We start from the raw sequence: 14,640 nt of genomic DNA on the forward strand, positions 1-14,640 counted from the left end.
AAGTAGTATTCAACTTTTAATTTTTTTTTTTTGTTTTCAAACTCAATTAAATATAAGAAAAACCAAAAAAAAAATTATAAACAAGATCACTCTCGGCAAACTTCTCAACAATCTACCAACGATAACATACACAGTACTAAATAATTTTTATGTACTATTGTGCAAAATAGTACTAAAAACATATTCAACCATATAGTTTTATCCATTAACACCATTGTTACATAATAAAAGACCAATGAATGAAGGATCTTGGTGGATTTGAACCACCACCACCTTGGAATACATGAAGATGCAATCTCCCAAGTGCTCTACCATTTGAGCTAAAGATCCGTTATGTGGTAATCTACTAGTTGGCTTATCTACTAGTTGCAACTACTGCAACACCCAGCAGTAGCACCCAACACACACTCCACCCAAACCCGGCCGGCAGAAGAAGACTCCAAAGACACGCTCCACCCAAAGACACACTCCACCCAAAAACAACAACAAAGCCGTAATAGCACCTAGCACACTCCACCCGGCAAGAAGAATAGCACCACAGAGGCCACCGCACCACGGATAAATTAGTTGATGAAGCGTAACTAGGGAAGTGAAATTATATAAATGCACCCTAGTCTTAATTCTTGAACTAGAAGCATATATGATATTAACATACCGGGTTACGTAATCAAGTATTTTGTTGTCTCAATCGTCTTTAGAAAGTCCTTTCTCGAGGTTATCACTTTTCGCATGCATCGGTAACTCTAACTATAGTTTCTTCTTACAAGAACGAAAAAGAAGTAGTGATCTTGACAAGTGGAAATATGGTAATTTTTAAGCTTGATTAAAGAGAGCAATGGAAACTCCAACAATAGCAAGCTCCACTAGACTGTTATAACAGAAACACATTGTATCACTAAAGCGTTACATAGCATGAGTGGTACGGACGTCTTGTAGAAGCGAGGAAAATGCAAAGTTTCTAATAGTTCATTGGAGAAAACTAAAGAAAATAACCAACCTATATGGCCAATGAATGTAAATTATCAATTAGAGAAGCAATTGGGTTGACTAGTAAAGAAAGTGTTGTAGGCAATGTAATATTTATAATCTCCTTCCAAGTTCATCCTTCTTAAAAACAAGGTGGCATTAGAATCAATGAACCATTAGGCAATTGCAAAAGATACTAAAGACTGGAAGAAGTATAACTAAATAAGCATGTATTGTCTTTGCAAAGGCATTTCCTATGGGGTTGGGAGACTTGGGAGTTGGGACCATTCTCCCAAATTAGAGGTTTTGGTCATTTCCAACTGAAAACATTTCTAATATATATTATAATCACCTATTCATGATTGGGATGAGTTCCAGGACCAATTAAACTTCTCACAAATGAAAGCTAATTCTCAATATCAAATGTAAAAGAAACAAAGCAATACCTTGCATCCTCGAAGAAAACGCAAGCGTGGAATTCTCTTCCTTTCCTCGAGAGATTCAAATTGGATTACGCCATTACTAGACCAGAAAAATATGTAGAACACAAGTAAGATACTTGTTCCCCACAATTGCCAAAGCTATTAGATGATTGGTAAAAATGCAAGATACTTGTTCCCCCAAGAGGGCTAAACTTCTTGGTTCAGTGTTGAACGAATCGCAACTAAACTCCTTTAACCCAATACCCCAAAGAATTAGTTCAACACTCCAAGAGATTGATTTCTTTTTGAGTCAATGGAAAATCAACAAGTATCAATCACCAAAAGCATTCATCTCCTTTTAATTGTTACGCTCACCTATATTACTCAAAAAGTTTCAATATAATCAAATATGGAAAAATTATCAAAGAAAACCAAACAGATGAGATTATAGATCCAATTAAATTGTTAAAGTAATGATCCAAAGAATAAACAGAAAATAAAAAAAAATAAACAAAGAATGAGAGATGGAGAGAGAGATGAGCATACCTGAGCCGTGCAAATCGATTAAAAAGAGATTATTGAGGGAGGAAGGAGAGAGAGAGACTGCGAACCAGAAAGGGGGAGAGAAATGTTATCGGGGGTTTGTGTTTTTTCATTTTTGATTGGTTGCAAATCATGGCAAATTTGTGTACAAATTTGTCGTGGTAAAATTTACTCAGCTCCCCCCAGAGTAAATTTTGCCACCAAAATCATGGCAAATGACAACTTGTGGCAAATCCAAAAAAAATTTGCCATGACTCCAAAAACACATCAAACAGTGCCAAACAAGTGAATAGTGCCATTTATTTGCATTTGCCATGACAAATGAAGCTATCAAACACAGCCTAAGTTAACCGCATAATAATTAGGGGAAATTTGTCCAAACCCCTCACTTTTGTCACTTCTTTTGAATAAATTCCCCACATCGACTTCCATCTAATTTCTGTTGGTATTTCACCTAATACCAAAAGTACTCCTCAAAAAGAGCCGTTATCAAATTTTGTCTTTGTCTGAAAAAAGACCAATTATGAAATACCCATTATAACCTTTGGTCCACCCTCATACATATCTGACTATTCTTTCATTGACCCTAAATACAACTCGTCTTCCTCATTTTATTTTCTTCCTCGTTTTATTTATAAGCTTTTAATTTTTAGAGTAACAACGTTATTTGTCATGATGGGTGGCGGTGGTGGTGGGTCAAGCAAAGTTTGATAAAGCTTAATTTTTCTTCTTACTTAATCTTTCTAAATTTTTGGGATTTATCTTCAATTCTTTATTCTTTTGGTTTGTCTTCTATCTGAAAAAACATTTTTAGTTTGTCGTCTATTGAAAACATTTTTATGGGGTTTTTCTTGCTTAATATTCCTAAATTTTTGGGACCACTAATTTTTTTAGTTCTTCAATTTTTGGGATCCCTAAATTTTTAGTTCTTCAATTCAAGACAGACAAAACTTATTCTCATCGACTGTAACCTTAAAAGATCGAAAAGAGAGTACCTCTGTTTAAGATGGAGATGTTAGGATAAACAAAACTGCCGCCAACAATTCACCGTCGTTGAAATTAGGGGAAGGAGGTGGAATATGAAAAGGCTAAGTAAGGAGGAAGAGCATATTTAGGCATTGAGAGAGGAGTTTCACTACTTTAGAGAGTTCAAATCGAAAAGAAACCCGATGTCTTTCAAGTTTGACGCCTGTTCAGAACATGTGTGGCTGATTTCAATTTTTTATTAGCCTAAAATCTTTATATCTTTGACGCCTATATGTCGTCACTAATTTTTTCCATAATTTTCTTAAAAAAATAAAATAACCTTTTGATTTATTGTGACGATAAAAATCGAATACTGACGCCTAATTGTTGTCACAAAGTTTCTGACTCCATTTTGGCGACACAAAGCCTCAAAAGCCTCTGTAACAAAAATACAGTTATGGTGTAGTGTTGAACACCTCTTCCTCTCCCTCTCCATCTTCCTATTCCTATTCATCTTCCTCTCCCTCTTTCTGGCTCACCTTCACTCTGGCTTTCAAAAACTTAGTCTTCACTTTGGCATTCACCCCTTCCTCTTCCTTTCTCTCCCTCTCCCTCTCTCTCCCTCTCCCTCTCTCTCTTCCTAGCTCAACTTCAATCTGGCTTTCAAAAACTTGGTATTTACTCTGGCATTCAACACACCTTCCCCTTCCCCTTCATCTTCTACCACCCCTTCCTCTTGTCACACCCCGATTTTCAACAAAATCGGAAAAACAATATTTGTTTCCGACTTTTCGATTTTCGAGGTGTGATGAACTCTCCACTTCCAAAAACCTATCATCTATTTAATTATTCTAATAATTTGAAACCAATCAAAATTTTAAATAAACAAAAGTCATATTCATTTCAAAAACTCACAAATATGATTAAGTTACAAATCTCCTTTCAACAACTCTTTAATTATAATTACAACGGAAAATACCAAACAACATTTGTCTCAATTAAAATCTATTACACCTCAAGGGAAAATAAAACATATCCTGTAATGAGACGCTAACACGAACCACAAGCAACAATCCACCTTCTTCAACACTAATCATGTCAAGACTTATCAACTGGGTTCATTTAATAAACACACCCGATAAGCAAACATGCAAATCGGGTCAGCATTATAAACAATGCAGGTATGAGTAACCCTAACATACAAAAATATACTTATGCATATATATACACAATCCATAAGGCAGTTAGTTCCTCCACCGAGGCACCTTAACATCGGACGAATAATACAACATTCTTAAATACTATAATTAAGGCAGGTAGTTCCTCCACTGAGTCGTCTTAGCTTCCAATTCAATAATTAATAAGACATTTAGTTCCTCCACTGAGGTGCCTTAGTTTCAAACCGTACTAAATTCACTGCACCTAATAATAAAATAACAAAACTAAAACTTACTCTATACTTACACTGGTATAAGCCTAATTACATAATGGGTCACACCTGCATAAATAATCAATACAACTCACCCTTCTGCAAAACCATTGTGAATGCAACATAATTTACAATACATAATTTATTATAGATTTAACGTACACTTTGATATATCATCACCATTATTGTTTAAACTTTCTTCAAGTGTCTCTAGAATCACGTCGTCTCTATGTTTTACCTAGCTAGTTTCTTTGGCTACCACAATCGCTTCCCAACGCCGAACACGTACATCCACATGCCTCCCTTCACGTAATGAACCACCACGTGCGTAGTTACCCTAAGCGGGATATCGCATACCAGGTAACCCTCACACGATGTCATTACGCGGGTACTGCCACTATTTGGCATAAAATATCGTGTGTCTCGTTCTAATTTTGTGAACGGAATAATTAAGCCACTATTCAGCTACGCCAGAAGGGTCATTCAGATTCACTGAAATGCCAGAAGAGCCAATTAAATTACTTACGCCAGAAGGGCCATTCAGATTCACTGAAATGCCAGAAGGGCCAATCATATCACATACGCCCATCACAAGGACCAAATCACATGAGTTGTGGTAGCTAGGTTTTAGGATTTTCGTTACGTAATTTATTCAGGTGTCATACATTTATATCTCATAATCATTTCACTATATCACGTGTATGTCAAATACATTATTGCACAAAGCCACAATATTTAGAAATATCTCAATACATCTCATAACCCCTTTCATTCTTTCACGTGCCAAATAAATTATTGCACTAAATTATAATCCCGTGGGAAATATCCACAAATATTATACTACCTCATAGTAGCATTTCCCAAATATAAAGATAGAGCGTCTACATCTATTTCTCCAAAAATATTGCATTTTATATATATATATATATATATATATATATATATATCCCAATATATCATATAGTGTCACAATTGCTCCAAACGTACCGCATAACATTTTTTTATAGCGTTTTAAGAATATTATGTCTCTTAAAATCTCAAACTCGTCACGTGTCAAAAATATACAATATCAACGTCAAATCTTTCTTAGATAATGACAAAACAGTTTATACATGCTTCCACAACATTCTACCATTGGATTAGTCCATAAGATTTACAATATAAAAAGTAACGTAATTAAACAGTCAATAGTCCACAATCAAGGTCCAAAACCAAACCCATGTTTAAAACAGTTCAGCCCATTGTCCTAATCCAATTAAGCAAGACAAAGCCCCAAAACCAATGTCCAAAAGTCTAAACTCTTAAAGACCAAATTGGACCCATTTTAAGTCCTATGGACCCAGTCCAAACAAAAATAGAACTGGCCCAAACAAAAAGAAATGAACTGGCCCAACACAACTAATTAGTTTTGGCCCAAATCAAAATTAGATTTCGGCCCAACCCAACTAAACAGAAATTTCGGCCCAATGCCCAACAGAGTCATCTTCCTCACCAGCTCCAGCAGTTTCCTCCACCAGCCACCATCCTCCACTTGCCAGCCTTCCCAACCTAACCGAAAATACTCACAACCAAAACCCCTACAACATTAATAAAAACCAAAAACCTAAAATCATTAAATAAAAACTCTTCATCAAACTAGATTTGAGATTCTTGACCTCCATTAATGACTTCTACAAGCTTCGACAGCCCTCGCCCAATCCAACATTCAATCAAACATCACTAACCAACCTCAAAACAACAAATTCAAAATCACCACAACAACAAGAGTTAAATAAAAAAAACAGGACAAGCGACACCATTGATGCCGGATTCCAAGCTTCGACAGCCCCATCCAATCCAGCATTCAATCACTCCACTATCACCCATCATAATCCAACTAAACAACAACATAACCCACCAAAACAAACAACATAATAAAGGCAGTACGATTCCTGGGGCTCGCGCCTCCATTAACAAAGCTCCAGAGTTCGAACCATTCCAACAGTTTCAATTTAAGAGTTTTCAATGATTAAGCAACTACAAATACTAACATCTAACCAGTTCAACCATTCAACAAGATGAGAGAAACATAAAAACATAGAAAAAAACATATAACAAACTGAGTGGAAGAAAAACTATGTACATATTGCTTTTTCTTCCTACCCGTAGATGCGGTGAAAACAGAAAACTATAACTACTCACCTCGCTCGTGTCGCGAAAAAGAATATAGAAGAATTACACGAGAAAACCCGATTCCGAGCCAGCTAGAAGTTGCACGATCCGTGTCTCCGTTCTTCTTTGTGTTTTAGCTGTTTAGTTCTTGTTTTTAAGAAAAAACTTTTTTTTTTCTAAAACAAAACACAAAATATTTCCATAGTTTCTCCCATAAATTACGGAATTATTCTCTCCATGTTTTCTTATTAATAAAATCTCTACACATTATTTTCAAAACTTAAAAACTTTCCTATTAAATCATTTTCAAACCAAACAAACTATTTTCTCTCTTTTTTTTTCTTCGAAAAGTCAAGCCCATATTTAATAGCCCTTTGACCAAGAAATAAATATCAAATTCCGAAATACTAAATATTGTTACGAAATAATATAAAAATAATTTAGGGTCTTACAGCCAATGGCGGAGCCAGGGGGGTCCAGCATACACCCTGTCGTACCCTCACCTGACCCAAACAAAAAAAAACTAGTTATGGCTGCTAACTGCTAAGTGGTAGGCGTACCCTCACCTGACCCAAACACAAAAAAAAACTAGTTATAGCTGCTAACTGCTAAGTGGTAACAGGTAAAAGACAAAACAGAAAAAGAAAAGTTGCATGTGCTCACGAGTCATGAGAGAGGAAACAAAAGAGATGTGCTGATGTTATGTGATGTATTTGATGTACAAATTTGATTCGGTTAAAGCAAATAGAAAACCCGATACTAGTTGTGTTCCTCTTTATCTCGTATTTATCTACCCATATATAAACCTAAACAGAAACCATCATGTATCTATTAAAAAAAAATATATAAAGAAAAAATCCCTCTCACCTACTCTACTTCTTTTCTCCTCCATTCTCTATTACTCTATATTAAAATTTAAGTCTTCTACTTTTCTACCCAAACAAACAACTTTACACCTACTGGTTTTGTGGAGGTAACTAGGTAACCCTTATATTATTTAATTTTTTGTCGTCTTTTTGTAATGATTCCTAAACCATATTATTAATATTTTTTATATGTTTGTGATTATTATTTTATTTTGTGAATATTATTGTTGGTTTATTTTAATTCGTGCAATTTCAATTAAATTGATTGGTGGTTTATTTTAATTGTTTAAATAGCTATGCTAAAGTATTTGATCAAAGAAAAGTCGTTGCCCGCTCAACCAACTAGTAACACAGATCATGTTGTTAGTGTTGAAGTAGGATCCTCTTCAAAGCGAAATCACTAAGAAACTGAGGATGGTGGTGTTGAACAATCTACGTCAAAGCGGGTTCAACATGGAAATCGTGAAGAACTTGACTTGTCTAGTCTTCCGGGAGACCCTGGATTGAGGAACAAGATTTCGATCAGATTATCATCCTAATGATCGTGACTCAGTGAGAAGAACATATTTGCTTATGGGTCCTTGCCAGCCTAATCATACTTTTCCTCCAAGGACAATAGGCAAGAGGAACCGTCGCTTTCGGAAATAGTGGTATGGAGAGTTTAGTTGGTTGGAATATAGTATTCATAAAGATGCCGTGTTTTGTCACTATTGTTATCTCTTTAAATCTGATTAGGGGGCACAAGGAGGCGGAGATGTTTTTTCTTACACGGGGTTTACTAATTGGGAAAGGAAAACCAAATTAAAAGAGCATGTTGGAGGACCAAATAGTGCTCATAATATTGCTTACAGGGCAGCATGGGCATTTCTAAATCAAGAGCAACATATCGAAACATTTCTTGAGAGACAATCTGACCAAGTTCGAAGGGATTACCGAATACATCTAACTGCAATAACTTATTGTATTAAGTTTCTTTTGAGACAATGTTTAGCTTTCCGTGGCCATGATGAATCAGAGGAGTCGATCAGTAAAGGCAATTTTCTTTAACTTATACGATTTTTGAAAGATCATAACGAAGTCATTAAGAACGTTCTTGATAATGCTTCTAAAAATCGGAAATTGACCTCGCCTGATATACAAAAAGAGATTTCCTGGCATGTCTTGATCCTTGTGAGTCGTTTGCTGCTTTCGATAAGCAAAAGTTGATCCATTTTGTTAGACTTTATCCCGATGATTTTTCAGAGATAGATCAGATGGAATTAGCGGATCAGCTTGAGAATTATATCATTGATGTGCGTTTCGATACTAAGTTTGGTAAAGTAAACGGAATTAGCAGCTAGCCAAAATAATGGTTGACAAAGAAAGACATTGTGTACCCACTTGTGTATTTGTTGATTAAGTTGGCGCTGATTTTACCTGTTGCTACTGCTACTGTGGAGAGGGCATTTTCTGCTATGAATATCATAAAGACTCGTCTGCGTAATCGGATAGCGGATGAATGGTTGAATGATTGTTTAATAACATACATTGAAAAAGAAGTTTTTGATAGCATTGATATCGAGTTGATCTTGCAACACTTCCAAAAGATGAAGAAGGATGACAAAAAATAAGGGCGCCAATGACAACTATGAATAAGTATTTGTTTAGATTGAATTATTTTTTTCTTTTCTTTTTTTTTTATATTACATTTATTGCAATTATTTTATATGATTTTTTTATGTTCGAAATATATTTGTTTTGTGATCGGGTTTGAATTTTTAATTAAAAAAAATTAGTGTTTTTTTTAATGCTTGGTTTATGGGTGGCTCACCCTCACTTACATTCCTGGCTCCGCCACTGCTTACAACTATACACATCTCAAAAGAATCTCGTCCCGAGATTCGGAAGTAAAGTAAGCTATACGAACAAATAACGTTGGTTATTAACTTAGAACCTACACAAGAATGTACAGAGATTAAACTTAAACAAGATAACATTAATATTAATTATTTTTAAATAATTCCATAATATATGTCTTCATGCCACTACAAAATCTATTATAGTTTATCTGTCTATATTAAAATAAATTACTACTACTTTCACTTAAACATAAGACAAATATATCATTTCTCATTAGCATGCAGTTTTTTGACACGTAGCAACCTCTACGAAAAAATAATATTCTACTTAAACTAATTAATAATATAGAGTAAGTTCATCCCTGTATAAAACATTATGGAGTTTTTCATTATCACGCACAAAAGAAAATTAATGTCCTAATACACTTAAAACAAAAATCACTCATGTCATTGAAACTACAATAAGAAATCTCAAATATTTTAATTAAGTGTACTCTCGTATCATATGAGTCGAATCGAAAGAGAAACATCTAATTAAAAATACAAACAATAAAATGAATCAATAACGATCACTACTCTAAACACCAATATATCATTATCAATAACGCATTGAAACACTCTTATCCAAATTTTACATCAATTTCTTCTTATGCCTATATCAAAATTTATTTTCTTTTACTAGTAAACTATATATTTTCTCCTTACTAAACAAACAAATCAAGTTTCTCTTATTATCATGGATGACCCTCTAAGCAATTGACCTACTACGTATTTCATAAGAAAAAATTAAACAACAAAATGCATAGAATTTGTAGTTTGTTTCATGACTACTCACCATGATAAACCATGGATCTAAAAGTATAAGAAAACTTCGACACACTAACACATTTTAATCACACAAGAATAAAATTAATTAATTGTCAAAAGTTATAGAGAACGAATGAATTACACTAATTATTATGCAATTGAAATCTATTGGAATGTCATACGATAGTAACAACCTCAAACAATAAAACTTTATATTTACTTTAGTCATACTCTCAGAAACCCTTTTATTCCATTATTTTATTGTATCTACAAATATTTGTTTGCATTGTTAAACAAAATATTAAGGAATTCTAACTCAAGTTTATGCAATTATAGTTCATCGACATGAGAGAAAGATAAACAATCAAACATATAATACTCTTATTTAAGCAAGCGAAAATGAATCATTTAAAACGATAGAAATTAGAAATATTAAATTTAGAACGACTATCGAATCCTAATTCAGGAATGCAACTAGATCAAATATAACACGTATTCAAAAAAAAAAAATCGTATCCATCCATCAAAATTATACAGACTGAAACAAAACAATTAAGAAGAAATACTCGACGTTCATTGTTATTATTATTATTACTAATTATTTTAAACAGTGAAAAAGTTCAAAAAATAATCTCCATATACAATGACAATTAAAATAAAATTTGCTACCGTATAATAGGGGTGGGAATTTGGCCCTAACGACCCTAACCCGGCCCTGACCGACCCGACCCTAAGCCCTATAAAGCCCTCACAGAGTTTAGGGCCGGGCCGGCCCGGCCCTAATGCCTTCTAGGGCAGGGCTAGGGCTAAGATTCTAAAATATAGGCCCGACCCTAACCAAGCCCTAACCGGCCCTGTTTCATACTTTCACTATAAATACACATACCATAATTGTCCAACTCTTTGTTAAATATTTTCAATTAAAATAACATTGTCCTTTGTAATTTATCACTTACACCCAAGGGTACTTCCAATAACTTGTTTTATATAACAAAAACTTGTCAACTTAGCAGCCATGAAGAACAATGAGCACTAGCCTAATAAAAAATAAGACTTTATTCCTTTGATCATCAAGTTAAAGTCCATAACTTATCATTCTCAATTTCTTTTATCACTTATTTCTTATAAATTATATTTTTATTCACATCCAAGCCAAGTCTAAAACTAAAGGTTTCCTTCCACACCATTAAAGCAAAATACAGAGCAGACATTTGTAACATAGAAACCAAAAAACACCCTTTGTCAGAAAAATGACATTTGTAATCTCAAACCTTTCTCCATCACTTGTTCAAAAGCCAATATTTTTATTTCCATATACAAAGCTTGAATCACTTTTAAATTAGAAGAAAGGTAATATTATATTTGTTTGAATCTATTATAGAAATAATTTATGATATTACAAATAGTTTAACAACTTCCATGATCCTTAACCAAAACTATTATGTTTCTTCTTTATATCTATTACTTCTTCCTTTAAAATGATAATATAATTATTTGTCTATGTATTTCAATGTTAAATGTAATTTTAGTGAGGTTTGAGTACAAGGAAGAACAAATTCCGAACTCTCGATGTACTTGATTCATTAGATTATGGATGTGCATTTTAAATTTTTGGACTTATACAGATTATTACTAGATTGGTTGGACTTTGAGTTTGTAGATTATTGTACATTTTGTAATATAAATGAGTTTTAAAACTGATGTAGTAAAAAAAAAAAATATATAGGCCCTGCCCTAAAGCCCTTAAAGCCCTTAAAGAGGGCTAGGGTCGTGGTCGGGCTTGAGATTTAGACTTGTGACCCGCCCGACCCGCCCTATATGTTGACTTTAGGGCCGAGCCAATCTCCGACCCTAATATCCAAGGGCTTTAAATGTTTAGGGGCTAGTCTAGCCGCCCATTGCCCACCCCTACCGTATAACACGAATTTTTAAAAAATTTAGGATAATATAAATCCACTTCTAATATATCACCCACAACAAGTTATATTGGCATGAACAAAGTTCAATATATTAATTAAGAACAATAAGTCCAAGGCATATATTTTAAAATTCTTGAAGATGCAAAAATCAATGTGAAACTAATGTAACAATATTAATAAATCATGTCATAATTTATAGGCACGAAACACTTATAAGACAAAATAAAAATTTGTTTGCTGTTGAAGTAAGATTATCATTATATTAAGACATCCTCTACATAAATTCCAATACGGTTTACGACTACTAATTATCATAATTATTTTAATTAATCATTAACAATGCGGCATTGAGAAAACAACCTACACATGTCATGTTGGTGGAACAATATTATCATCATATATACACGGTAATAGTTCATCTATATACACTAATATACGAAAGCGTGTATACACACGTATATACATCTCAAAAGGAATACACGTATGTTTTATTTATTTTTCTTTCTATTTCTAACTAATTACATCTAACAAATTAATCTCTTATACTTTAAAACATTATTCATCCATTAAAGTGTACGAGTGATGCGAGATAGTTCCTCTGACACAGAGGCAATTAGTTTCTTACTTAGTACGTCACAAAGTCATCAGTTAATGTAGCTCACTCAATATAGATTAAAATATCTTTTGTTTCTTGAAAAATAACATACCACTCAAATACAAAGTTCACGGCCATGTTGTCGTACTTAATCCATAATCCATGTGAAAATGAACACTAATAATAAAACAACCTTATAGCAGTACACAATATTTTGGTAATAACCGCTAATAATTAACATATAACAAATATAACTACTCCTCATATGATAAGGAAAATGAAAAACATTTCATATGCACTCCACAAAAGTAACTAATATAAATATACACATTACTAATAGAAACAAATAGTATATATATATATATATATATATAGCGAGTCAATATATATATACACATTATTTATGTATCCTTTTTTTTCTTTGTAAAAATAAAACGACTAACGGAAATAGTTTTGAAAATAATACTTCCTAAACACTACCCATAAACCACGATATGAGAATCACTTAGACTCACCTAAGTCTAAGCTAACCAAATGCTCTGATACCAAACTGTCACACCCCGATTTTCAACAAAATCGGAAAAACAATATTTGTTTCCGACTCTTCGATTTTCGAGGTGTGATGAACTCTCCACTTCTAAAAACCCATCATCTATTTAATTATTATAATAATTTGAAACCAATCAAAATTTTAAATACACAAAAGTCCTCTTCATTTAAAAAATTCACAAATATGATTAAGTTACAAATCTCCTTTCAACAACTCTTTAATTATAATTACAACGGAAAATACAAAACAACATTTGTCTCAATTAAAATCTATTGCACCTCAAGGGAAAATAAAATATATCCTGTAATGAGACGCTAACGCGAACCACAAGCAGCAATCCACCTTCTTCAACACTAATCCTGTCAAGACTTATCAACTGGGTTCATTTAATGAACACACCCGATAAGCAAACATGCAAATCGGGTTAGCATTATAAACAATGCAGGTATGAGTAGCCCTAAGATATAAAAATATACTTATGCATATATATACACAATCCATAAGGCAGTTAGTTCGTCCACCGAGGCGCCTTAACATCGAACGAATAATACAACATTATTAAATACCAAAATTAAGGCAGTTAGTTCCTCCACTGAGTCGCCTTAGCTTCCAATTCAATAATTAATAAGGCATTTAGTCCCTCCACTTAGGCGCCTTAGCTTCAAACCGTACTAAATTCATTGCACCTAATAATAAAATAACAAAACTAAAACTTACTTTATACTTACACTGGTGTAAGCCTAATCACAGAGTGGGTCACACTTGCATAAATAATCAATACAACCCACCCTTCTGCAAAACCATTGTGAATGCAACATAACTTACAATACATCATTTATTATAGATTTAACATACACTTTGATATATCATCACCATTATTGTTTAAAGTTTCTTCAAGTGTCTCTAGAGTCATGTTGTCTATATGTCTTACCTAGTTTCCCTGGCTACCACAATCGCTTCCTAACGCTGAACATATACATCCACATGCCTCCCCTCACGTAATGAATCACTACGTGCGTAGTTACCCTAAGCGGGATATCGCATACCAGGTAACCCCCACATGCACGTCATTACGCGGGTACTGCCACTATTCGGCATAAAATATCGTGCGTCTAGTTCTAATTTTGCAACCGGAATAATTAAGCCACTATTCGGTTACGCCAGAAGGGCCATTCAGATTCACTGAAATGTCAGAAGGGCCAATCAAATTACTTACGCCAGAACGGCCATTCAGATTCACTGAAACGCCAGAAGGGCCAATCATATCACATACGCCCATCACAAGGGCCAAATAACATGAGTTGTGGTAGCTAGGTTTTAGAATTTTTGTTACGTAATTTATTCATGTGTCATACATTTATATCTCATAATCATTTCACTATATCACGTGTATGTCAAATACATTATTGCACAAAGCCACAATATTTAGAAATATCTCAATACATCTCATAACCCCTTTCATTCTTTCACGTGCCAAATAAATTATTACACTAAACCATAATTCTGTGGAAAATATCTACAAATATTATACTACCTTATAGTAGCATTTCCCAAATATAAAGATGGAGCGTTTACATCTATTTCTCCA

Source organism: Coptis chinensis, chromosome 2 (assembly GCF_015680905.1).
Source record: "Coptis chinensis isolate HL-2020 chromosome 2, ASM1568090v1, whole genome shotgun sequence".
Classification (NCBI taxonomy): domain Eukaryota; kingdom Viridiplantae; phylum Streptophyta; class Magnoliopsida; order Ranunculales; family Ranunculaceae; genus Coptis; species Coptis chinensis.